General features: G+C 36.3%; 2 long non-coding RNA genes and 2 pseudogenes across 6 annotated transcripts; 1 reads left to right on the top strand and 3 right to left on the bottom strand.

Moving 5' to 3' along the window:
- Positions 1 to 267: 267 nt before the first annotated feature.
- Positions 268 to 3278, bottom strand: LOC147485550 (uncharacterized; annotated as a pseudogene). Its single transcript, XR_015202739.1, has 6 exons — positions 3217 to 3278; positions 1896 to 2000; positions 1668 to 1802; positions 1038 to 1209; positions 699 to 870; positions 268 to 607 (listed from the first exon to the last, which is right to left on the bottom strand). The product of XR_015202739.1 is annotated as an uncharacterized LOC147485550 (transcript).
- Positions 3279 to 4404: 1126 nt separating this feature from the next.
- LOC147485549 (uncharacterized) lies at positions 4405 to 6818 on the bottom strand (annotated as a pseudogene).
- Positions 6819 to 11146: 4328 nt separating this feature from the next.
- On the bottom strand, positions 11147 to 13193 carry LOC147485548 (uncharacterized). 4 transcript variants are annotated; one of them, XR_015201537.1, is made up of 6 exons: positions 12785 to 13193; positions 12564 to 12653; positions 12220 to 12271; positions 11924 to 11985; positions 11737 to 11834; positions 11147 to 11178 (listed from the first exon to the last, which is right to left on the bottom strand). It is a non-coding gene; the product is annotated as an uncharacterized LOC147485548 (long non-coding RNA). The 4 variants fall into 4 exon arrangements; XR_015201535.1 differs by having other exon boundaries at positions 11293 to 11834; positions 12785 to 13186; XR_015201534.1 differs by lacking the exon at positions 11147 to 11178 and having other exon boundaries at positions 11185 to 11834; positions 12785 to 13189.
- Positions 13194 to 20669: 7476 nt separating this feature from the next.
- LOC147485547 (uncharacterized) lies at positions 20670 to 24850 on the top strand. The gene is made up of 7 exons (XR_015202261.1): positions 20670 to 20867; positions 21404 to 21449; positions 21622 to 22896; positions 23242 to 23322; positions 23998 to 24230; positions 24349 to 24455; positions 24664 to 24850. It is a non-coding gene; the product is annotated as an uncharacterized LOC147485547 (long non-coding RNA).
- The last annotated feature ends 2776 nt before the right edge of the window (positions 24851 to 27626 follow it).

Here is a 27626-nt window from a genome sequence, read left to right as displayed (position 1 = left end):
GACTCGCAAGAGCCGGACGAGCAAACCCCTTGCCTATATAAAGAGGATGAGGAACTACGTCTGACTTGATTCAAGTTACCCCCTCCCCCCCCCCACACACAGAACTTGATACGTAGGCAATTCGTCCATACGAACTCAGTCAATTCAATTCAATCATCTCAATCCCTTGATCAAGCCTACATTTGTCGGGATCACCAAAAACATCCTCTACACTATCCTTCCAAATTACATATCAAAGTCAAACTGTGACCCCAAAATTTTGAGCTACCAAAAGAAAATTAAATTTTCGTTTTTAATATCACCGCACTTCGAAAAATAATTATTTTCTTAATATCACCGCGCAAAATTTCTCAATACAAGAAGCAATAATTTTATAACAAGGAAGGTTAAAGTTCATCGTTTTTTCACATCTCCATTTTTTTCACTATTTTTCTTCTCATAGTACTAAGACTTTAGAGGGAGGTAAAATCCTCTAATATATGATTTTTAACAAAAACAGCAAAACTTGGAGCCTCATTGTTGCTGCTCATATATCTGCATGTAAGCCTCAGAAAGTGCGACCATCTGAGGAAGAGTTTATGCCACATGAAGATCCTGCATCTCAGACCTACAACAATTGAGCAAACATGAGTTAGGAAATTGTTGAGCATCCATTAGGGTGCTGGTTATAGAGCTCAAATTTCAAGAATGACTCTTACCATAGTTCTTCTGATTTCCGCTGAACGAATACCCTATAAGACCCTTCACCAGGTTTCCCGTCATGAACAAAGTTAGCAATCAGATCATACTTTGACCGCAGTTTCTCATTATCCTTAGCGGTTGGAAGTGGGATATAATCCTTCAGCTCAAGGTTCTTCACAGGAAAATTAACTGCATGACATTGACTATATGGTCAGGATATGGATCTCTATTGTAAAACAAGGAATATATAATGACGCTACTCCTCACAAGCTGTTGGGCCAGATAATTTAAGTGAAGGACCAGTTGGTAAGCCTAACATGTAAAATTCATAATATCCACATCACTGTATATCTTACCAACTGTAGGGTTTTTTTCCACAAAGAAATTGTTCTTCGTGAACCGACGCATGTGAAGAATCAGGTATTGCGGCAATCTGGTAACACAATACCTCATCCTTGCAATGGAAGGCCTCACAACTTCTGTAACAGACTCTCCATCGAATTTCTTCAGTATATTAAAAAGGGGAACCTACATAACTAGGGTTATTGAAGAGGAAATCAGGTATTTCACCTCAATTTGTAAAAACTAAAATTTACAAAGAGCATATAAACGATCAACTACAGTGCAGTGAAAAAACATTGTGTCTTCAGACCCCAAAAAGAAAATGTAACATACGTAATTACAGAGGTATAAATACAAACATCACCAGATAATCAAGTTTTCCATGTTAGAGATTTTCTACTAAACAACTGACACCATGAGGTCAAATGGTCAATATAAAATACAACATCACTACTTCTGAATGTTTGAGGCATAGAAGAGGCATCCATTAGCCAAGTCTCTTGACGGTGTTATCTACTTCTATAGTTCTCTATGACTACAATTCATCAAATATAATACTACACAATATGAAGCTTTTCTACTCCGACAAGTTTTGATAAGAAAGGCTAGATATGTAATTTTGAGCCGTAATACAATTATGGTACCTGTGGTATTATATTTTTCTCCATCACATCCTTAAAGAGTGGTGGTGGCGGTAAATCAAGTCCAAGCATCAGGAACGGCATTCTACAAGTTTCCATGACAGCATTGCTACTTTCCTTCACAACTTCCAGTTCTCCCTGTGATACTTAATATTTTCAGAATAGAAAATCGTAAAAGAGCAGATAATGTTAGAAAGAACATATTAAAAGCTAGATCTAAACCCAAGATACCTGAAAGCACTTATGGATGATGTTTTTGTTTCTCTTTGCACTTTTAAGAGCTGCATGTTGAGGAGCCAGGACATGAACTCAACCGAATCTGACTGCGCACCTATTCTGAACTTTTTTTACTAACTTTCATGACTACCGCAGAAACTCACGAGGGTTAACCTGCAAACAAGTTTGACAAAGATTAATTTTTCATTTTCTCTAGAGCCATTGTTTAGAACTTGTGGAAGGAGAGGAATGCGAGGATATTTGCGCAACTAGAAAAAGACATTTACAAATCACAAGATAGTGGAAAGGATCAAAGAGGAGTTACATAATTGGGCATGTGCTAACCCATGTTTCAAATGGCTGAGCTACCAAGACTTCTTCTTTTATTTTATTTTATAAGTAGACTTTATTAGAGAGAAAGTGATGTAGATCATTAGTTTGATATTGTCAATGTCATGGGCATACGCCCTTAGTTGAGTCCAAGCCCATGGTTTGAGTCCATTAGTTAGTTGTGACACATGTCGTGTTCCTATTGGTTTATGCTTTCTAGGGTTAGTATAAATAAGGGCTTATAGTTAGGGTTTCAGGGAGTTGTTTTAGTTGTGTTTATGTGTGTGATTTGTGATTGAGAAATTCAATAAAAGAGTGATTTTTAGGTCATCTTTTAATTGTGTTTCAATTAAAGTGTAGATTCAATTAAACTGAAGCTTCCGCCAGTAAAAACTACATTATTTGGTATCAGAGCAAATTAATTCTAGGACTTACTATTCACAGTACTGTTCACGAAACCATGTTCATCGGTACTGTTCATATAGTACTATTCACCATGTCACTGTTCACCGCGAATCTAATTTTATTCTTGTCGATCAAGATATGTCTACAACGTCACGGATGAAGAATTCATGGAGAAATCATGGATTCATATTAACCCCGAGAGTTCGGGTTGTTCGATTAGAAGAGTGAAGAGAAGTCTTGATGCAAAACAGGTTTGATCGATTAGAAGAAGCGACTAGTCGACTTAGGGAGGCTATGGTGGAGCTTTTGCAGCCCAAACCCCCCATCATTGGTGGAGCTTCTATAGCCCAACGTAAAACACCGGTTGACAACAAAGAGAATGAAGGAATTTATGAAGCCGTGGTGTTATGTCTTGAGCGTGATAACAAACGAAATCAGCAAGTTCATCACCTTCCTTTGCAACAAAGACATCCTGCTAACTAGATCTATGAAGGTCTTGTTCCTCCAATTCAGCAAGGACAAAGTGGTGGTTATATTGATCCTTTTCTAACCAATTTTGAGAAGGCTTTTGCTCGCAGCCAAAAAGCACTTCAACGCATACTTCATGACTTCCAGTATCCGTTGTGTTTCAAGAAAGGAGTACTGGCAGCATTGTAGTGCCATGTTATTCGTTTGAGCCAATATTTGGGCAAGATTCTAGGTCGAATTCCTCAGAACCTCGGGATGGTGACGTATACAAGTTTGAAGTTTGAAGAGTTTTTGCATATTGGTGGGTTTTCATGTCAACAAGCTTGTAGACAAGCTTCTTCAACATGGGGAGAGTGATGTAGATCATTAGTTTGATATTGTCAGTGTCATGGGCATGCGCCCTTAGTTGAGTCCAAGCCCATGGTTTGAGTCTATTAGTTAGTTGTGACACATGTCGTGTTCATATTAGTTTATGCTTTCTAGGGTTAGTATAAATAAGGGCTTATAGTTAGAGTTTCAGGGAGTTGTTTTAGTTGTGTTTATGTGTGTGATTTGTGATTGAGAAATTTAATAAAAGAGTGATTTTTAGGTCATCTTTTAATTGTGTTTCAATTAAAGTGTGGATTCAATTAAACTGAAGCTTCTGCCAGTAAGAACTACATTAGAAAGTGCAAAGCAAGGGTATAGACAATGAGCGAGAACATCACAAGTTCCACAACTAAAGGAGCAAAACAAGAAAATAAAACTGCACCCTATATTCTGAGATACCAAGACTTTAATTGTAATTGGAATAGCCTTGTACTATAAAAGGGCTTGTAACCGGGTAGAGGCAGGGGCAGATCTACTGTAGAACATTTGTTGCCTTCCATCATATCTACTACATTACTTCAGCTGGTTTAATGCTCTAAAATTTGAAACATCATATCACTTATATTCCAATTTTCTTGAGTTAGAACAAATCTGTGAAATACTCAACAATATTTAACAATGAAGGTGGAAATACGACCTTACGCATTAGCTCCATATATCACTTTAAACAACGTAATAGGTGACCCTACCTAACCTTTATCAAAATCATATTGGAACTACATGACTATTCAATTATGGGGTGATTTCCAAAATTGCTCATTTGTTTAGTACTTTGCGGGAAAATCCCTCATCTCGAGGAAATTTCTGGCCACGCCACTGGGTAGAGGGGATCTTCTTAGGCACTGCGTAGCTCCTTGCTACGTGGCCTAATACTTGTAATACTATAACTTTATTGTTTTAATGATTTGAATTTTACCAATAAAAACAAAATAAAATTCAAAAAGTATAGAGATCATACTTGGCCCTTGAAGTTCCGTGCATGCCAAATCTTTCAGGTGAGTTCCCCAAATCGATGAACAAGAGGAGACTTGCGGTTTTGGTAGTTCTCAGGATGAGGAAAAAGTTCCTCAGAGGTGTGACTTGCATCAAAGATTGAATTGTGACATTCACAAAATAAGTCTCCTTGATGTTATTAAGGCCCACCTGGAACATGGAAATACGTAAGAATTATTAATCAACACCCATAACAGAAACATTAATCTGCTAAATACTTACATGACAAGGTAAGGAGAATAAAAAAATGAATACAGACCATTCCAGGAAGATAATCAGAACCATCAAGTGCTCTTGGCCATTGCTTGTTTTTGTCCAGTTGCACAACCTGTTCCTCACTAAACCTGCATAAAACGAACTAGAAGAGTCAGCAACAAAGTAAATCAATAAAATTAAGTCAATATTGCCCATAAGAAAGTGTATGGGCATCACCTCGGGTATAAAACATGTCGAATATCATCTAACGAAGGGTCACTAATCTCGTATCCATCAGGAAGGCAATAAACCTTTTCGGTTTCAAGATTAATGTAAACATGATGGCCCGCTTCAAGACTATGAGTGTAAGCATGAGATTTACATCCTCTTCCTTGGAAGTAATTTCCACAGACCAAACACGCATATATATTTAAATTTGAAAGCGACACAGAACAGAACTTCTCAAAGTCAAAGTTAGAACCTGTATCAGTTTATAAACACAAAAGAAAGACAATTCTCAAGTATGTCTAAATACAATATTTCTTATTTCCAAGGGTATATAAATTATAAAAGCAAGTACCTGGCGATTAATAGTATCAAGATAAGGACTATCCCTACGAACTTCAATCATGTTTCATAAATACACCAAGCACATACTCACCACAAGACCTACATTTAACATAAAACATAAAATACACAAGTGTAAGCTCAAAACAAAAACACTAATCATACATAATTCCGCCAAATGTGTACCTTCGTGCAAAGTGTCCCCTGAAAACCCAAGATCCAAAGAAATGTTTTCCAACGGTTCGTTAACAACTCTGGACACAAAAAACATAGAGAGATGCAACAGGAGGACCCAAACCCATGCCTGTACCAACCAATAACCTCCCGAGAAGCATGCCAGTCAGGCTTTTTGTTGTTGCACTGCAATATACATTTTGACAATATTTTACGAGTTAATATTATATAATATCAGTAGGAAATTACAAATAGTATCTTCCAATTCATTTAAAAACGTGAAAGCATTAAGTACTGAAGTGCTATATGGCTGTCAATGGAGTTATTGAGTTATTTCGAAGATTTCAACACTAACCACCTACAACACTTATGCTGTGCAATTCCAGCTACTTTATAGTCTGCATTCAACACTAACAACGCTAATGCTGTGATCGGCGTTAACTGCCAAGTTCTCACGGTTGAACAAAGTGACCTATAGGATGAACTACTTAAACTTCAACAGATCGGCTAAATGAAAAAGTTACAAGAGTCAAGAACCATAAGTTCATCACAATGGCAGAACTAGTCATGTATTATTAAACCAACTGACAAATATACAAGAAACTACTCAAGGGAAGACGGAGTATCTAGATAGAAGTTACCAAACTCAAACTGGATTCAGGTTAAACTACACACGGTCGTAAATCTATGCCCACATAGGAACTTCATGAAGGAAAAAAGAACCCTTTTCTTTTCCGCTTCCACAATGTTTCAGAGACAAAACATTGAAAGAGATCAGTCTGATACCAACAACTTACAAGGGTTGAGTATTAGTGTATTAGGCATTACCTCATTGAAGCCCCGAGAATCATTGGCACCGCACTCAACTGGAAAGCCCTCCGACGACCAACACTATCTGCAATCCAACCACTAAAAAGAGAGCCAACAAAGGCTCCACCCAAGCACATACTCACCACTAGACCTACATTTGACACAAAACAGAAAATACACAAGTGTAAGCTCAAAACAAAAACACTAATCATACATAATTCCCCCAAATGTGTACCTTCGCGCAAAGTGTCCCCTGAAAACCCAAGATCCAAAGAAATGCTTTCCAACGGTTCGTTAACAACTCTGGACACAAAATACATTTCCCATAAGAAGTATATATCTGAAGCAGGTGACAAAGACAATAAATATATAAAAAAAAAAAAATTACCCAAGATGGTAGCCAAATAAGAATGAAGTTATTGTTGCCACAAGTACATGTGGCAATGAAAGCTTCCAATTCGGGTTTGTTGTTTCTTGCACCATATCATCTTCCATATATTCTAAAATTCCAACAAAAATTCAGCTTTTTAAAAAACTCAAATTTAAAAATATCAATATGAAACTATATATAATACCTGAATTATTATCTTCTACATCAAGAACATTGGTGTAATCTCTCGATGACATTCTTTTATACATCGAGGAAGGTTCACGTAACGTTGGACGACTTAGCATGCCCAGCTCCAATATAAAAAACCAATCTTTACTTCACTCTGTAACATTCATTAAGCTCAAAAAACAATAATTTACTTATAATAGAACAAAGCCCACTACTTAATTATATATATATTACCTCTTTTTTTTTTTTTTTTTTTTTGAGTAGAGAAAGAGTAAAGATGCGATCGGGGTTGGTAGTTGTTACGTGTATATTCAGTAAATGTATGAATAATGAGTGAATGAAGAAGAAAGTGACAGACAAGTCGACAGCAACAGAAGAAGTACGTGGAGAAAAGAAAAATCTTAGTTACGGACAATGATTTAACACGTGGGCACATGCACGGGTTCTTCAGTAGTTCAGTTACAAATAAATAACTAGCATTTCACCCGGCCATGCCGGGATTGTTTCATTGTATGCTTTAAACGTTTGGGTTTACTTGTATTTTGGGCTTAATTTTTATAAAATTATTAGAGTCAACTATACTTAACTGGCTTAGTCCATTTTTAGCCACATGGGATGTAAAAAATGGGAAGAAAAACAGTGAGATGGAATGATAGATTATTAGGGAACTTTTATAGCTTAAAAAAGAAAGAAAAAGAGAAATATGAAATTTTATGAAAAAAATATAAAATAAATAAATTAGTCTTACCTCACATTTCAACAATCTAAAGGAATAATAACTACATAATATCTGTTAAAAACCACTAACAAATCTTACTTAATATACTACTCAAACTATAGACAATAGTACAGGACTTTGGTGGATTTGAACCACCATCTCTTGGGATGTATTTCACATTCAAGTGCTCTTCCATTGAGCTAAAGATCCACTTTAAAATGTCAATTTGCAACATAACCAAAGTTAAAAAGGAAATAGACAATGAATATTTAGAAAGGAAATTAAATAGTTATTGATCAGACCGTACATTCACTACTCTTGGAGAAAAGACATGTTACCAGTAGCCCCTATATCCGACGACTCTAGCTAACACCTTACCTGTGAAGCACTAAATAAAAACAACTAATTAAAAATAGTGAACTTGCTAGTCAACCTACAGACCTAAGCACATTATGCTTCCGTGTGTTGTATATCACCTAACAAAATGGTTAAAAGATTTATATCACTCTGCCACGTTACTGGAGCAAAATTGATGATACCTTCTCTTTTATTTTATTTTTTTATTTATCTCATCAATTGATTGGGGATTTAAAATTTAACGAACGGGACCGTTTTTATATAAATTTTTTTCATTTTATTATTATGTATAAAAAATCTTAAAACTATGATTTTAAGAAGAATAATCTTAAAAAGGTCATGAGACCTTCCCTCACTTTTAGGAGTTGTTTTCCCTTTCAAGAAATTCTCAGAGTCATTTCTACAAAGGTTGGTCCTATTTGCATGTGTATTGTGAAGTGTTTCAGGACCCCACTCCCCACCCATCTCCCTTGTCCAACCTCGTCCTCACTCCTCAGGCAAAGACTTAACATTCTGATTATGTTTATGAGTTCCATCCATATGACAAAAGGCATGGACTGTGATGCCACAGTCTCCAGAAACAAATAGAAATTCTCTAAAAGAAGCATCCTTGTGCCGATCGTTTGCATCCCCATAATGGCCCCACGCCAACGATTTAGCATCAGAAATAAGTGAACAATCCTCAGATCTCGGAGAGGTACTTTCAAGTGAAGGAACATCTTCTAGTGATCCGGAAGTACTCGGGGTATTGTCTAATGAGTTTAGCCGTCTAAGGGGTGTATGTTTTGATGAAGAAAAAGAGTTTGATTCATAACACCTGCCCAGGTCGTCCGTGCTCAACGAGATCTACAACATAGTTCAAACGCATTTGAAGCCTGTAAAAGAGAACAAAAAGAAAAGCATAGCCTAACCATAAGAGAAGTTTATTGAGGTGGACTCTTGTTCAAACGCATGGTATTAACATAGTTCAAACGCATAAGATGTTACTATGTAGCAATTAAAAGAAAAGGAAAAACAAAAAGTTAAGAAAACCTAAGTTTCTAAGCATAGTATGGTAATATTGGCTGTATTTGAGTCTTTGATTCCAAACCCAAGATTTTAGCCCAGCTTACCAATGCCTGTATAAATAACTATATCTGGCTTCTTAGGTATTCAGGTCCTAAAGTTTGGTTCAAGAGTCACTTTAAAATTTTAAATTAAAATTATAGCGGTGTACAACCTATTTTCATCTTAAAAAGGGGAGCCTCAAGGCGCCAGCCATTACGTTTCTCAACTAATACATTTAGCCGACTTTGGCACCGCTCTAGGGACACCATTCACAGTGCAAGCATTTAACTCATTTACAACAATTTGGGAAACAAAATAAGTGGATTTAAATCGCATCACGATGGAACATCATTTTAGTCGACAAAATATCATCTTAGTTTAATTCTACACATAAAGAAATCAGTCATAAGATTAGTTTATTAATCGATATTAGAAGTAAAGGAAAATACCATAAAATGTGTCTTGGTCTATAAGAAAGTTAACTGAGAGCATTTTCATAAAGGTAACTTCATAAGAAAACCAAAATGAGAACTGATAAAAGTTCACGTTGGATGAAAAAGGTACCGCTTCATTTGCTTATTATTGTATAAATTTGCACCAATGTTGTAAAGGGATGCAATAAGGAATTTAATCTCTTTCAACGGAATCCAGCGAACTTGAGAAGATACTGATCAATGTGGACATTACACTTTTATGAAATAAATGAAATAGAATTACATATATGACCAACCGATAACAACCTGAATTTCTCCTTACAAAGCATTTCAATTAACAAAATGAGAACAACCTCAAGTTTTTATCCGTCACGAGGGATATTGTGAAAGTTGTGATTGCTACATATAGCAATGTGTTTCTACTCTCTCTAAACTTCTCTCTCCTTTTCAGATGTACAGGTGCAATTATTCACCAAGAATAAAGATATTTTGCATTCACACATTTAGTCTATGAGCATGGATTCATTAACAAAGGTCGCCATCTTTGTTAAAATAAAAGTACAAACTACAATTACTTCTAGTGGAAACCGATTGAATGAGACTACAGTAACAAATAAAGAATGCGCCACAAAATTGTTGGAATGCATCCGGAATAAACATTAGCTTAGTCGAAGCGGATTGAATTTTCTCTTGAGAATAAGTTGGCTTGCTTTATTGACTATTTCGCCAATCGATGATGACGAATGCTAAAGCATTCAAGTATGATGGGAAAGAAGACCTCGCTCGCTCATTTTTGCAACTTCTAGAACACTTGTGGAAATTAGTTTCCAAACAATGAAGCACGTCGACTAAGTATAGCAGATCCAAGCACTACCGGTTGAAAGTTGGAGCAATGAATTAGTAAGCGAACTTTCAGATTTGTTCTGACTCAACTTTCGTTACTAATTCCAAATCAGATTTGTTCCATATTTATTAAGATCTTGAAAAAAAATATTCGGATCAGTTGGGGAACCCCCCTGTAATATACAAACTAAATTTGGAATTCCGTCAGTGCATATTGTAGGATGAATCACGTCATGAAAGTAAGTCCCAATAAAGCCATCACCCGGCCTGTGAAAACCCTATTCCTTATTATCTTCTCTGACTCTGTCAAACCCAAATGTCTTATCCCATTCTCTTTCAACCATCTTTCCTTCCCCCGTCTATACCCCATTGGAGCCGATTCTCACCCATCTTGATAACTTCAAACCCTCACTAACCCTAGGAAAGAATCCTTGCGGCCTCAAGCACCAAGCTCGAACACACCAAATAAAACCCGTAAATCATTTTCAAATCTCTATGCGTGTTCATATTTAGATGCGAAATAAATATGCTAAAAACTTACGGATCGATTGGGTGATTAGCCTCAATTTGTCAATATCACGGATCCACTAATGTCTCTCGATCAGTGAATGAGATGTTTTGGCCTAAAAAACTCCACTTTCCATGTCTTGTACTCTTCTTCACCAATCTCACGGTATGCAACCACCATCGTTCTCAAACCCGCCTCAAAAACTTTCTTATGTGATTCTTAGTCTCACCACAAACATTTGCCCATCCTTCGAAAGCCTTTCAAACATTTATTAATTGTATGCAAGCGGACAAATACAATTTTGGGATCAAATTAACACAATATAGAGTTAAAGGTATCTATGCTTAAAACAATGCGGTAATACATGGGTAGGCGTGGTAGGTGTGTGTAAGGTGGCACTGTGGCATCGAGACTGTCGCACCCTTGCAATGGAGCACCAACTGACCCTCTTCATTCCTTACAATCATCGCATACGCTTTGCGGACTCTTTGAACTCTAATACATGAAGAAGCTCATATGATCTGTGAGAAATCAAATCAGTAGATTGCGAATTCAGATAACAGAATTAGAAAAAAAAATACATGTAATAGACTCTCTTGTTTCCTTAGCCACATAAGGCTTTGAAGGTAACCCACCTGTTAACCTTCCTACCAGTCATTGGATCTAATTTGTGTAACAAAATTTTTGTCTGGGTCCTTTCATAAAATTCAAACCCAAGTTCCCTTGCAGCTATCACAAAAGCTGATTCATCAGGAGACTCAGCTTCATAAGAAATTTCGCCTGTCTCTGTATTCACATCGGGAATGGCAGTATGGCTATGATTTCTGAATGAGGTTCTTTCACCTAATGTCCATTCATGAGACGCTCATCTCGGAAGTTAAACCCTTTAATTGGCATTTTTGAGCTTGTTGAATCATCGTTATGCTCCTCTAAATCAGGTGATGTATCAGCTAATTATTGCGGCTGCTGATGCCTTTTTCTTTTTGCAATAGCTTGCTCTACTTCCGTAACACCGCGGCCATAAACAATGCCCGCTATGGAGCATTTTACAAAGTCCATTGAGTTGCATGTAAGCGTACCTGTTTTGTCAGATAGTATTGTGTCGACCTGACCAAGTTCCTCGTTTAAATTTGATGTGCGCGCTCGTTTAAATACCTTTGTACTGGTTTCCTGGTCCCTGCATAGAAAGTCCTCAAACAAAATGTTGTCAATACTAACATTCATATGGAAAAATGTATCCGTCTTTAATGATAAAGGATGCACCACCTGAACCATTAATCTTGTCTTGATCACATCAAGAGGAGTGGTTATGGCTCCAGTTAATGAACCTGCAATATAGGATATTCAAGTGATCTGATGAATCAAGTACCATTAGCAGAATGATTTTACATTTGTAATGATGCCATTTTCAGTTTCGCAGCGGGAAAATACATCGTCTACGAAACGAACTAACCTATGCTAAAACACATTTCTAATTAAGACTCTAGAAGTATATGAGGTTGTAAACATGTTAGTTAGGCACAAAAAAGAAATAAGATTGCCGGCCTGGAGTGTTGGATTACCAGCAAAAGCACCAATAATAGCATTCTCAGGGTCATTTAGTTCCCTCTTTGCCTGCATAGGAAAGGGGGGAAACCAATTATTATTCACAAGTTTAAGAATTACGGGTTCGCTTTCCCTACTCCTTTGTGGACATGAGTATACTTATGCAATGATCAAGTCTAAGGAACATCTACTTGGGTTTGGAATACAGGTGTTTGCATTCATGTGCAGAAGCATAATAACATATTGCAATATAAAGGAAACCATCAATGCTAGAAGAACGGGAAACACAACTCTTTGTTTCCATGAAAGGGTGGTTGTATTTGTCTACCACTAATGACATGACATCAAAAAAGAATATTACCGCTAGCTTATACCCGATTCGCAGCTGCTCATAGAGGCAAAACTGGAGCGCATCAAAAGGCAGATCACGCAATAAGAATGACCCATACCCCTGCATTTCCAAAGAAAAGGAAATCAAATGTACGGCATGTGATAGAATAAAATTCACACAACACATTGGCAAAGACTTGTTCAAGGTCCATCCACCGGTAAAAACAAACATGCAACAAACTCTGCCCATACTTTGTAAATCTTACAGATAGTGGAGTGATTAAACTGGAGTTCTTCAATCTGGTTGAGAATTCGTGGGATTTTGGTCTTTTAGGTGTTTTTTATTTTGCTGACTATTAGAAGGTTTTTTGTGGTTTTAGGATTCACAGGTTAAACTTTGATGGGGTTGAAGGGTTTTTTGTTTTAGAATCAATCTGTGTGGTTTTATGACTCGTAGTTTTATCACGAATTGTTTTTTGAACTGGCGTCTAATTGTTTTATGTATCTTGAAAGCATCTGCACAATCTCGAGAGAATCCTACGACTCAATTAGCTGGGATTGAGGACTTAGATGTAATAACCGATGAACATGTCCTAGATAGTAATTAAAAATACGTCCTTAAGTGAAAATATTGCTGACGTGGCCTCCTGAAATCGCTTATGAGCATTTTCGCCCACTGTGCAATAATGGTTTTAGATTACCAACCCAAAACCTATATAAAGCTTATAAGACTATATAACAACTGATAACGGCCAATAATCCGCCCATAGGACTCATTTAATTAATTGTGAATGGCATATAATTGGACCCACCCCTCTATAGCCAAAAAAAAACTGAATGAAATGAAAATAATCCTTGGTAGAAGAATTGAAGAAGTACTCTTTTATCTATGGTTTGCATAATTGTGACCAAATTTTGAATAGAAGTAGAATGGTTCTTTTAATTTTAATTCTAGCTAGTTCTATTTTTTCAACAAAATAAAAACGTTAGTAGGAGTTGATTATATAATTTTAGTGACACAAAGGAGATTCATCTAAATAATAAAAGAGAGTTGATTGAATTTTGTGAGGGAGTTTTTTCTAAATAATTTTAAAAAAATAGGAAGTTGATTCTAATTTCAGTGAAGAGTGAAAATGATGGAAGTATTTTAAAATTATTTAAAAATAAGATAGCTAATTATAATAATTGAGAGTGGTGCTTCTAAATTATAACACAGTAAATTAGAAATAGTTTATTGGATTGCTAGGGGGTGGTTTCGGCTATCATATTGATATAATGCTATCATATATTGTAGAGATGTGGTTCCGGCACATAATTTCAACTTCCAAGACAAAATGGGAAACAAATTATCTCATGATCTAGTCATAGTCATTTGTGCATTTTTACAAAGATCTTTATGTAAAGAAACAGTCGTGTGATTGTTTATTGCATGATGGGTAGAACACAAAGTAATAGTTAAATGTACTTTTGGTGGGAATTTGGTCCCCTAGACACATGGATATCAATTAAGCCGTTGTCTTTGGTTTCCTCCACTACCTTATTTTTTTATTTTTATTTTTTTGATTGGTAAGCCTATTTTAAATGAGATAAGTAACTCTTTGATATTAGTGGGGTTCAAACTCCAGACCTCTAATATCATCACCCAAATATTTTACCTACTTTGTTAGTCGGCACCTGCTCCACTACCTCATTACCATTGCTTAAACCATTAATAATTTGGAGCGTGAAGTGCAATCTATAATTAAATTATGCCTTATATATGATGAAACTAATGGGAGATTAGGAATTATGGAATTACAGCATTGATCTTGTGGCAACTTCTTTATATAAATCGAACTGAATTAAGTTACATGAGTTAGGCGTTGATTTCATCTTATTAATTATTTGTGTCAATTGTGTGTCCTCAATTCAGACACCTAGTTCGTGTGCCCAGTACGAGCCGAAGTCATGAGCACTTTGAGCCGTTTGAGGTGGGAACAAAGATGCTTATATGAAATGTCAAACAAATGAATTATATATAAAATCCTTAGCAACTTATAGTTCATGCGAGTGTGCTGGTATTATAGAGACAATCACACGAACGAATTCCAGATGAAAGAGCTTAATGGGTCTAAATTAGCACAATTTTTTTTTTGGCAACTTAAATTAGCACAAGATTTACTTTTAGCTTCTTGCAATCTTGCAAGCTAATAACTCCTGAAATTCAGTCCATAATGCCATTGTTCATGGCCTCATGCCCACATCTATTAATGCCCCCTATGTACGAACTATAGGTTAATTTACCAAAAAAAAAAAGTACGAACTATAGATCATGTAATTGTACACTTATCATAGGGAAAAAATAGTGAGTGTGTCACTGTGTTGTTCTTCAAGTCTTGTGTAGGAATTTAGGAGTGAACGCAAGTTATGTGGCAGAAGTGATGGGAAATATAGAGTGTCGAAGTTGCACTCAGTAATGGATGAGATAGACTATGGATAGAGTCAGATTCTACGCTTGCTATCATGGCTATTGGCACCTCATAATTACCATGGGAAATGCGATCAAGGTGGGAAAGGTGTAAGTTGAGACTAAACTATGTGATGGTATCAAGTGTTTGACGTGAAATCAACTTTGCCACTGATTAAGCTGCAAGCTAGGCATAGTCTTAGTCTAACAACAGAGAATCTAGGCAAACCCAATTGGATATCTCCAAATGGGAATCACTTATTATAAGTTTGAAACAGGTTAATTAGGAAACATGCTTCTAATTAAGCCAACCACTTGTAACACTTTTTTCATATGAATATAAATTGGAGCACTTCTACTCGGACTCCCTCTATAACTCATTTGGGACTTCATTTCCTATATGGCATCCAAATCTCACTTTCTCTTTCCAAAAACAAAACAAAACATAGAAACAAAATAATAACTAATATTTTACATAATTAAATAACTAAAATCGTAAACATTAACAAATAAATAAACAAAATTTACCAATATTTCCACAAAAAAAAATTAAAGAAAGAAACAATCTTACTTAATGCCAAAAAAAATTGAATAAGGTTAATTAATTTTCCTTTCTACTGTATCTTTATCTTAAGTCACACAATTTTCATATTCAAAGCATTCATCTTCCGTCATCTTTCTTCATACATTTGTTCAAATCAATAGATAGATCGAGGACATACAAAAAAAAAATCTCCATTCAAAATTAATATAAACTAAAGTGATAAAAAGTTGAATTTGTAACAAAAAAAATAGAGAGAGAGAGAGAGAGAGATAATTGATAATGAAGAAGGTGAATTTTTTTGGCGTCGGTTTTTTTTTGTGTTGGTTTTTTTCTTTCGATCTTTTTTTGTTTGATGAAATATATGTAAGTTTTTTGTTATTTATTTGTTACTATATTGAGTTTTAGCTAATTAACTGGGTAAGTTATTAGTTATTTATTAGTTATTTATTTTTGTTTTTTTATTTTTGGAAAGTGAAATATAATTTGGATACCACCTAAGATAGGGAGTTATTATTGGAGTCTAAATAGTTTTTTTTGTACAATAACGCGCGGGTAGAACAGTCCGAAAGGAAAAGGAGTCAGAACTCGAATATTGCTATAGATCGAGATGTAGTTTCAACTTTTAAGACACAAATGAGGACGAAATGGGACACAAATTATCTCATGATCTAGTCATAGTCATTTATGCATTTTTACGAGGATCTTTTTATAAATAAATAGTCGTGTGATTGTTTCTTGCATGATGGGCTGAGAACACAGGAATAGTTAAATGTACTTTTGCCGGGCATTTGGTCCTAGACACATGGATATCAATTAAGCCGTTGTCTTTGGCTTCCTCCACTACCTCATTACCATTGCTTGAACCATTAATAATTTGGAGCGTGAAGTGCAATCTATAATTAAATTATGCCTTATATATGATGAAACTAATAGGGGATTAGGAATTATGGAATTACAGTATTGATATTGTGGCAACTTCTTTTTATAAACCACATTGAATTAAGTTACATTAGTTACATCATTTTTAGCAGAGCAACAAAAAAAAACACTAAAATTTTGAACCAAAAAAATACCAAACAAAAAAAAACACCAAGCAACTTTAGGAGCAACATCAAAAAAACACCAAGCAACTACGTGGTTTTGCCAAAACCGCGCCACTAAAGCCCAACTGATAGGCCTAAGCCCACGCAGTTTTTAAGAAAACAGCTGTGTTCGTAACACCGCTCTTTTTTATATAAACAGCTCCAAAGCCGTGCGGTTCAGTCACTTTCACCTCTTCTCACAATTATAAAACCCTCTCATTAGTTAAAAAAAAAACAAAAAGCTACCTAAACTCTTAAAATTTGATATGGATCCTTTTGAACCTTTCGCCGGTGATGATTGACAGTACACAGACGACATTGGCGATGAGGGAGAAGAACCTGAGGAAGTAGAATACGGTGGAGGAAAAGACAGTGGTGGAGAAGAACCCGAGGATGTCGCGCCGACTGATAGACATCCCTATGTACTGGAGTATCAGATGAACGACTTCGATTGACAATTTGCACCTGGAGAAGCACTGGATATGGAAGTTGTGTCTTCTACACGTGATACAAAAACACGTCGTCGAGTCGCGATGGCTAATCTTTCGAGGTAATTAATTAGTTTTGATTAAATATTTTGAATATTAATTAGTTGAGTTGGACCAATTAATTATTTATCTTATACGCATTATTATTTTTTTATAATATCAACATGTTGTTGACTACCGAGTTAGATCGGCTTTACTTGGTGTTAGAGAGTGGTGGAAGGTTATTAGGAGTTTGGATGAGTTTGTACATATTAGAGATAGTATTTTGTATACACCTTTGGATATTTTGATTGATACGGATTATGAGAAGGCTGATTGGGCAGTGGTCATAACTTTAGTAGAAAGATGGTGGAGTAGAACTCATACATTTCATTTTTCTTGTGCGGAGTTAGAGTTCACACCACTAGACTTCACTATGATTTCTGGGTTGAGTATCGGTATAGGCCAACCGATACCTTTTCATACAAATTATGAGAATATGGATAGTATGCTTATGAGTTTCCTCGTTTGGGTGCGGATGCTTATGATTCTTCTGGGATTAAGCTATCTCATATTAAGAATGCATATATGGAACCCCTCTTGCATCCTGAAAGACGAGCGGAGTTAGCTTTGACTGTTCTATCGGGTAGTGAGGGTGTTGATCAGTATGTTAGGGCTTTTTTTATGTTTTTTATTGGGCATGTTTTGTTTCCCAATGGTCATTCTACGGTACAACTGGGATATTATGCTTATGTATCTTATTTGCATACTATGAGAGATTATGACCTGGGTAGCTCAGTATATGCCACATTGATATCGGCGTTAGATAAAGCTTCACAGATATTCGGAAGTAGAAGTCCTCAGATTGCAGGATTCACGGGACTTTTAGAGATTTGGTTTTATGAGTACTTTTGATGTCTTTGTCCTAACATAGACATGATTGCGATATCGCCCTAGATTTGCTAGTTGGTCGGGGCACTCGACTTGATTTCGTGAATGAAGAGCAGATTAGGAATAATATCCGTATGGCTCGGCTCGATTGATATTAGATCATTGTCATCTATTGAGTGGAAACCTTGGCATTTGTCTAACGCCTTTGACGATCGGTTAGACGGTATGCTTGTGTGTTGTCACGCCACGAGTTGTTTTACCATTACATGACTATCGGGTTTGGTACCGTGGGCGACAAATGTTGGGAGGCGGATGACCGGACGTTATGGAGTTCCATGTGCTCCCATGCGGATGTTAGTGATGCAAAGTCGTGGGGTAGAATTCAAGTTCATGAAGTTCATGCGGTGGTGGTCCTTGGCGATCGTCTTCTTTTGTTGTTGAAGGCGATCACGGCCGATCAAGATATTATAGATGGTGGAACCGGTTCCATGGGTCCGTTGTTGCCCCTCGTTGGGGGGCTAGCAATTTCGAAGTTTGTGGGACTAGAAGGGATGAGACGTGAGCTACGTATTCCTCATCCGCGCCATACCTGTTTACAACCCACAACCTCGAATGCATATCATCCAAACTCACGGTGGCGCCAAGAATCCTCGGATGTTTTTGGGTGTGTGGACTCGATGGGGAGCCTACTTATATTTCCATTCCTAAGGTGCTTCATGCTCGTTTTCTCGAAGTTAGAGCCGCGATATTGATCAAGATACCCATGGTGAGTTTAATTGTTTTATTTATCTTCTTCATTATATATATAATATGTACTTTTAATCAGATTTTCTTGGATTTTTAGGCCGAGGTTCTAGAAAGATATGAGAACCGTGTTCTTATGTTTGATGGGATGAGGGACGCCCTGTATCATTATAGCCAAGAAAGAGAGGAGGCATATTCTCGGACATATCGGCAATCCCATGCGTCGTATGACAAGACTTCTCGAAAGCGATGAGGATATGCGGCAAGTGTACACGCAAAGAACATCGAGGGATATGAGGAACTTTGCCGGAAGTAGTTAACCTCCGTCGCGCATGAGAAGATCATAATTTCGATTAGGAACTTAGAGGAGCGGCCGGAACGCCCAAATAGAGAGGAGAGAGGGATCGAGTGGTAAGGGCGTAAAAGAGAGCTAAATAAATTTGATGTAAAATGATAGGTTTTGGATTATTTTGGATATTATATGATTATATCATAATCATAGATTTTGGACCGCATAATCATAATTATAGGTTTTAATTTCTTTAATTTTTTCGATTTTTGAATTACAATTTTAATTTCTTCAATTGCACAATTGTTAATTTCTTAACTTCTATGCACAACTCATAATTTTTCAAGTTCTATGCACCACGGTTCTAATTTTCAGGAAAAAACGCACGCGGTTTTGGCAAAACCGCGCCCATTGAAGCCCAAGCCCACGCGGTTTTGCCAAAACTGCGCCATAGAAGCCCATTTAGCAGCCCAAGCCCACGCGGGCAAAACCGCGTGAGTGATTTGATACAGCACCAAACCTGGAACCAAATATTGGTTGATTTGGTGTTTGGTTTGGTGTTTTTTTTGTGTTTTCATCAACATGTAGTTCTCCTGAAGTTGAAAAAACACCAAATTCTTGGTGTTTGATGTTTGATGCTTGGTTGATATCACTGCTAAAGATGCTCTTAGGCATGTGCTTGTAACGATTGTATGATGTCGCCGATATTCATTTCGTCTTATTAGTTATATGTGTCAATTGTGTGTCCTCAATCCAGACACCTAGTTCGAGTGCCCAGTACGAGCCGGAGTCATGAGCACTTTGAGCCGTCTGAGGTGGGAACAAAGATGCTTATACGAAATGTCAAACAAAGGAATTATATATAAAATCCTTGCAACACAACTTATAGTTCATGCGAGTGTGCTGGTATTAATAGACGAGGAGCTTGAGGTGAGCATGACTCATCAGATTGGGAAGCAATTCTTTTGGCTTTCTTGTTTTTTCCTTCATAAAATTGATACCCTACACAATACACCAAACGATAGGTCTTACATGTAAAGGGTCCTGTACTCCTGACTCAAAAATAGATTTTCGAAAGTCCACATAAATATATTATGAATTAGCTCACTTATGCAAATCTCATATCATTAAAAAGCTTCAGAGATTCTTCCCTGGGTCTGGCTCTCCAAGGGCTATTCATCTTTTTCATTCTTCCCTGGGTCTGTCTCTCCAACGGCTATTCATCTTTTTCTCCCTGTACTCCTTAACCTCCTCAGGAGTCTACAACAATATTAAACAATAAAAATATATTAACAAAAATACCAAAAAAAAACAAATCTCCAGCTAAGAAGTCTCAATCCCTTACTGATTGCCCTACTTTTTTTCAAAAAACAATCTGATTAAATATTACACACCTTCAGAGCAAGATAAAGCTACAAAACTAATCAGTTTACAAGGTCAACCTTGCTATTGCCAATAAATAGACAGTTTTATATTTGTCGTAGATTCAGTCAACATGTCAAATTGTAAATCAATATAACAAAACAGAGCTGTTTCCTGACTCGCGGCTGGGATTGAGTTTAAGGGGTATATAAATCAAGGGCTACCATTCTGCCACGCGTGGAATAATTAAAAGTATTAATTGTTAAAACCCTTCGGAGGTTTTCACTTTCGCGCTAAGAGAAAATGAACAAAGAGAAAGCTCTCTCTCTAATCTAAACTCTTCATCTCCTGAGATGATCTAAACTCAACGCTCTCTAAACCCATTCTGTTCCCACCGCTCTCAACCCAAGTGCAGTCTCCCTCTCATCTCTTAGGATCTCTAAACTCTCTGACGCAGCTCTCCAGCAGTCTTTCATCATCAAATCCGAAATCGCGTTTTAGTTTCTGACTGTAAGTGTTAAAAGTTCTTCTCTCTGTCATGAATTTATCGATGTCATCTTAAAACAACTGTAAGTGTTAAAAGTTTGCATGTCATTATTTTTTTCCATCTTTTGGAGTCAGAAAAATTGATTATTGAATTATGGGGTTTCCTCCTGTAGTATCTAAAAGTCATAATCCCCACAATTGTGAATACCGAACAACAAACTTTTTTTTTTGAATTTCCATAATATGTTTCAAAGGTATAAAATTAACGTTTTAGATGTTATATTTTTTTTTGTCGACAGATAGTATAGTTTTTGCTCATGTGCTTTTACTTCCTTTTGCTATAGCCTATTGAAGTTTAGTTCACTACTTTCTCTTTGGGAACTTCATCGTCAGAAACCCATGTGTTAATGATTACTCTTCTTAGAACCATAAAGCAAAACTGGCCAAATCACAAACAAGCATACAAGTTAACTATTGTGATTTTTTTTTCTCATCCTCAGGTATAGGATGTGCTATTTTAGTTTATTAATTATCAAAATTGGATTTTTTTTTACATGCAGAAACAACTACCAGCAAGTGGGATTTATTTCCAGATAGTGTAAGGAGGTATGGTACTGATTAATTAATTAAATGACTATTATGCAAGGTTGAGTAATGTATGTCTCTATTATTTGTGGCTTTAGTGAGTTCTGTGGCTAGCCGATATATTAATACTTTCTTTATCGTGATTTAATTATTGGCGAGTTTTGTGGTTATGACATTTCAATATTACCTTTAGGTTTAGATGTTCTTCCTCTAAGGAATTCAAGGTATCTTCTTCCTTTCGGAAACTTGGCCTATCACAGTAAGTTCTAATTCCCACTTTTATTTTCCAAATAATCTAAAAGTTTATTTCTTACTGAGTACATGCTATTTGTCTTGGTTTACGTGAATGTATGTACCGGGTGTTTTAGACTAATCTCACAGTTTAGAATCATGATGGTTGAAAAGATCGGCGTCTGACTCCAGTTGAGTAGATTATGAGCGGGAAGGGATCAATGTTGCATTTTTATTGTAGGGAGTGGGTATACATTTATCACTTTTTTCCATGGTCCTTACCAAATTTTGTTGCTTTGATTTTCAGTGCGAAGAAAAGTTTCACTTTATATTTAGTCATTGGTATACGTATATAATGATATTTTGAAATAATTAATGTCATTATTTCTTCAGTAGGCGTCACTTCTGGATTGTTTAGTCTCAGGTCAGGCTGCTAGAAAACTAACCTGAATATATTTTTTGCTTCCGGATTGCTCACTTCTAGAGTGTTAACTTGCAGTTTTTTGTTTCTTCCTATATTTATGTATGAGCTTTTGTATCAATGCCTCACTGAGAATGAGCAAGACCAGGCCAAGACAATCCTGAATATATACGTTTCGGACTTATGTTCTTGAACTAAATACGCGTACTTTGCGTACGAGTTCATTGTCCAGTCTCCTTTCATTGAAGGTGTTGTTTATGCTGATTTTAATTCATCAATGTGTGATACCGAATTTCATTGCAACTTTACAAGGGTTGTTTATAATGATTAGCGTCTTACTAAGCTCTGATCTTCTGCTGCAAATGGTTAATGCATAAAACTCTACAAATTTCACATTTGCCATTCAGGGCAAGCAGGTTACGATACACATGGTGATTGCGTACTCTTTTGCCACTCAATGGAAGTGAGTGTAATCCTGCTTTCATCCTGTTTTGCCGAATTAGATACCTTAACTTTTTACCTCATCTTTGCTAATCCTGCTCATCATCCATTTTGTGATAAGGATCACATGTTAGCTTTAATATTTGGCCATGGAGAATAAGTGGTCTCTTTTGTTGAATGCAAGTATCCTTTTTTGTTTTTTTTCTTCTTCTTCTTCCGTTTTGTAATGTGCATTCAGTTGTCTAATTTGGATACTAATGCAAGTCATTAGTGAATGTCTGGCACACGATGACTTTGGAAACTCCTTTGAACTCTGTTTGATTAGCTACAAACGTGTTGGGACTTATATGAGAAATAACAAAGAACCAAAGTCAGGTAATAGTTGTTGGATTTTAACCATCTTCTTGACCCTTTATGTATTTTTTTTCTACCTTCTCTAAAAGACATTATGGTATTCTAATTCATATTATCTTCTGCAATTTTGATAAATTTTTAATGTTTCCGTGATTTTGCAATCACTACTATATTTTATTTGTTATCAAATTAAAGGTTTAGAGATAAAAGAAATTGGGGTTCTATGTTGCCGTGATTTTCCAATTAGCTATATGTCGTTATCATATCCAGGATTGAAATTTTACTTTCTTTGTTATAATTGAGTGCATCATCATATCCAAGGTCATCTTTTAGAAGTCTAACCTGAAAATAAATTTGTTATATTAGTAAGTTCGTGTTGTCAATTCACCATTGCATCGTTTGGAGAATAAGCACTGTCGGAGCAATATTTTAAGCCAATTGTCAGAGGTAATTTTTATTCCAGGCTTTCATTTTGAGAGTGCTTCATTTTTTTTCATCCAGTTAGGTCATATTAGCAATCATGTAGCATGAATCCAATATTTATACAACGTTATAGGATTGTATGTGGTAGATGCATCGATTGAACTAATTTTCACTGCCTAAAATCTTGATTATAATCTTACCATGCTCTACAAAGTTTTTGTACTATTGTGGGAAAAGGGTTATAGGATTACAATCTTGCTTTGAAGTACATGATTGATTTTAGTGCCTAAATTCTAAAGTATGGAAGGCAATATTGATTTTGGTGCTGCATATAGTTGAAGTTTCGCATATTTTGCCTTGATTGCCTATTATATGCCTATAATGGTGGTTTCTGTCGATACCATTGTAGTTTAGAAAGATCACTATCACATTGAAAAATTGCAATAGCTGCATGCATTACTCGCCTGTTTGCTATTTGAAATTTTAGTTGCTATAAATTCATTGGTTTGTCCTACTATAGAGACAATGGTACCATGAATATCAACTCTATCATCTAATTATGCTCAAGTCTATTGGCAACGTTACAAGTCTCATTGGCTTGCTCTTTTGAATTTGTCATTACTGTTTGTATTTTTCACCTGTGAAGTAATTGCATATCTTTGTGACTTACTTAGCAGTTTGTATCTGTTGGGAATATAGGGAACGTTGTAGCCACTGCAAACACATGTGAAGAACAACTAACAAGCATGGTCTGGGTGCAGAGCAGACAAAGAAAAAGACCTTGCATCTTTCTGAAGAATCAAAGTCTAAAGTGCAAAAATGAAAATGTTAGTTTTTTTTAATCAAAGTCTCTGAAGATTTTAATTGTCTATTTTCAGATTTCTCGGAAAGCCTCAAATCGTAATTTGATCTTCTTGAGAAGAATATTACAGGTACTTTTTCAGATTAAGCGCGTGGATTAGATTTAATATACTTTTTCAGATTAAGCATCTCTAAACTTTGTACACGTTCTGATGTTATTCTGCATTATTTTGTTCTTCTTTTTTGTAGGTAATGAGTTCCTAAATGGGTGAATCTCTGAAGATTTTCATTGTCTATTTTCAGATTTCTCGGAAAGCCTAAATCGTAATTTGATCTTCTTGAGAAGAATACTGCCGGTACTTTTTCAGATTAAGCGCGTGGATTAAATTTAATATATTTTTTCAGATTAAGCATCTCTGAACTTTGTACACGTTCTGATGTTATTCTGCATTGAAGGCCATTGGTAGATTCGCACTTTTTGCTAGCTAGAACGTTTTTTATTTGAAAATCACATTCCAGAATTTTATTTTTAAACCATTTTTGTTGCCCCTGATTGTTTCCCAGATTGCCAGAGGAGATGAACTCATGAAGGAAATATGAGGCCGGTTTCTTTTCTATTTGTTCTTGGTTCATGTGACCAAGTGCTATGCTGCCTTCTTTTTCATGGATTCATATGGCATTTTTTTTAAAGGTGATATGGGAATCGAGTTATAACAAAAAAAAAGGGAAGTTGCAATAAGGTGACCAACGAAGAAGATTTTTTGCGAGACTATGTCCGATGATTATATCCGTTTTTGCTGCGATAATCATCATGCATGGAGGTCCATTGCGATAAAAGCACATACACTACCTTCATGGACTCAATCGACTTCCTTGGTTAATGATCTCTCGCTGATGAAACCACACAAACCGGAATGTTCTTAAGTCTCTCGAAGGTACAATCTATAATCTTAAAAGCGACCAAAGTTAGCAAGTTGGAGTTTCTCGGCGTGGATCAGCCCAAGGCTATTTGAGAATGGCAAATCACAATGGTAACTTCTGTTTGATCTTTTTCTCGACGCCGATCAGTCTTCCACCACAATTAAGAAAATTAACTGTACATAAGAACTCTACAACAGTGATTTGGAGGAAAATTAAGAAGGCCCATTAGACGCGATTCAACAAGCACTCACCATGAGGTTAGTACATAAGAACTCAAGACATACGAAGAATCTTTCCTGAAATCAATTTTTCGGCGATAATATGGAGGTATCTCAGAATCATCTCAAAACTATATATCCCCCTTTGTTGCCTTGATCCCCATCAATGTCTTCTTCAAAGTGAGTATTGTGGGAGATTTTCTGAGAGGATGAAATTGAATCTTGCATTCTAGATTATCCGGGGACAATTACCGCGAGGAGAAGTCTTGCCGCAAGTGCATGGATTCGATCCAATCATGTTTCGACCTTCACCATCTGATCTTCAGTCTCAACAAGTAAGAAACCGGAGCTACTATAATTAATATTTATTAGCATTGATTATCAAAAAAAAATATTTATTAGCATCATTGTCATATTCTGAATCTCTAAAGAAGCATGGTTGTCGTATGTTCAAGTAAAATTATATTAATGTTAATGAAGAATAAATTTTGGGAAAAAAGAGAGTATGGCCCTTGATTGATTTCAGCCTTCTCTCACGCATCTTTATATAGGAATCTTTTCCCCACATGGACGCATTGAAACCGTGTTTCTGAGTTCCATGTTGGTCACCACCAAGGATGATATCCAATTTAATGATCCAAGAAGCAGACAATGTTAAAACAGCAATTGTAGGACACTTAAAACAATTGTTTATTGAACTTAAACTGTCTATGTGGTTGTATGCGCTGCAAACATGTTTAGGTGATAAAGGACGCCAGAATTGTGGAAGGTATCCATGAGGAGATAGGAGTCCCGCATGAGGTTTTAATACAAGGGTTTTCCTTCTTCTTTTCTTTTTTGTTTAGCCGAGGTTATCGATTGTTAATTAGTTAATTGTTGTAGGAAAAAACTTTTAAATTGTGCCTCCTGAATGGATTTTGCCTCGGGTATGGTGTGTTCTTATTCATTTGGGTATTTTAAATCTCACGTTTATTCTTTCCCTTTTTTAAAACAGGTATGCGTCCAGGCGTTTCTATGGTTCGATTATTTTTTGTTCTCTTTATAGAGTTATGGAAAGAAGTCGCACAAGGATCCTTACAGAAATGCTTCTTTCAACAGTGCCGCTGACTTTGGGGTATTAGCTAATGTTGTTCCGGTGTGGGGATCGATTTGTGGTGATCAAGCATTCGGTTTCACATGTGCTTTGTAATATGTAATAAAAATTGCCTGCGAGCAAAGTTGCAGAATTTTCTTGAACTTGCTCAGTTCTCATGTACATGTTTTGTTCTTCGCTTCTAAGAATGTCTTCAAGAATGCGTGAAACCTTTTAGACCCTCAACAATTGTAATTCTATCGACGTTCTTATAAAGCACCTGCTTTGGGCATGTTTGAGACGCCTTCTTTTGGTTAATAACGTATACACCAACAGCTTTCTAATTAATTGGTTTCCAGCATAATTTATAGGTTGGTTACAAAATTTGGCACACACAGACCGTTTTGTTAGTTGTGTTGACAATGTTCAGGCACACATTCACCAAAATGCTGGTGTTTTTATACTGTTTCTTTAGTTTTCAGTTCGCACCTTCAACACAATTTTAATGCCCTTAAACTACTTCGCATGTTTTCAGTACCTACTCTCTTTCTGCGCGTTCTTCTCTCACTGATGAGCACCCGATAACGCAAGACTATTTATTAGGTAATTAAAACCTTTCGCTCAGCTGCGTAGTATTTAGAGAATGCACACGCATTTGTTCCTCTGTCCAGATTGGTTTCCTTCAGATTTGCAACGTCGACTTCCCGTGTTACAGACACCCAAAAGAATTGTCGATTAACTTGGCGTATTTACCCGGCGTGGTTTTATAGGGCTTATCAGCAAAAGAATTTTAGCGTTGGAGAAACACTCTTTCTTATGAACTGAAAACCTTTGGCACCCAGTCTTTTAAAATCTTCCAGAGCCAATATATCATTTCCCGCCTTTTGCGGGGTTTCTATATGAAAACACAACACTTCAGTCCCTAACGCTTGGCTTATTCCTCTCAGTGAGCCAAGGGACCCTGACAGAGGGTTTCTTCTTGATGATACTTTAATTGAGGAGGTCTAAAATCTCCATTAGAGCACCCTATGAAGTAGCATTGGTAAGTAATACGTAGGAAATTTTTTCATTTGTATGCACCGTTTTAAGTTCCTTACTTTTTCCTTTTTGATTGGTGGATTTGTGATAGGATGTTTTCCCTTTTCGACCGCTTAACGGTTTGGTTGTTACCTTGAGCGTTGATTTTTGATAAACATGTGATTCAACTCCCACCCCCACCCCCACCCCCACCATAAAAAAAGGGATATACCCATGAACATATGTTCATGAATTATGCACTTAACTCCAATCACTCAGCTCTGAAGTGAGTTATAGTA

Source organism: Coptis chinensis, chromosome 7 (assembly GCF_015680905.1).
Source record: "Coptis chinensis isolate HL-2020 chromosome 7, ASM1568090v1, whole genome shotgun sequence".
Lineage (NCBI taxonomy): Eukaryota > Viridiplantae > Streptophyta > Magnoliopsida > Ranunculales > Ranunculaceae > Coptis > Coptis chinensis.
The sequence above is the reverse complement of the archived record's forward strand: the minus strand, read 5'-3'. Positions and strand labels throughout refer to the sequence as shown.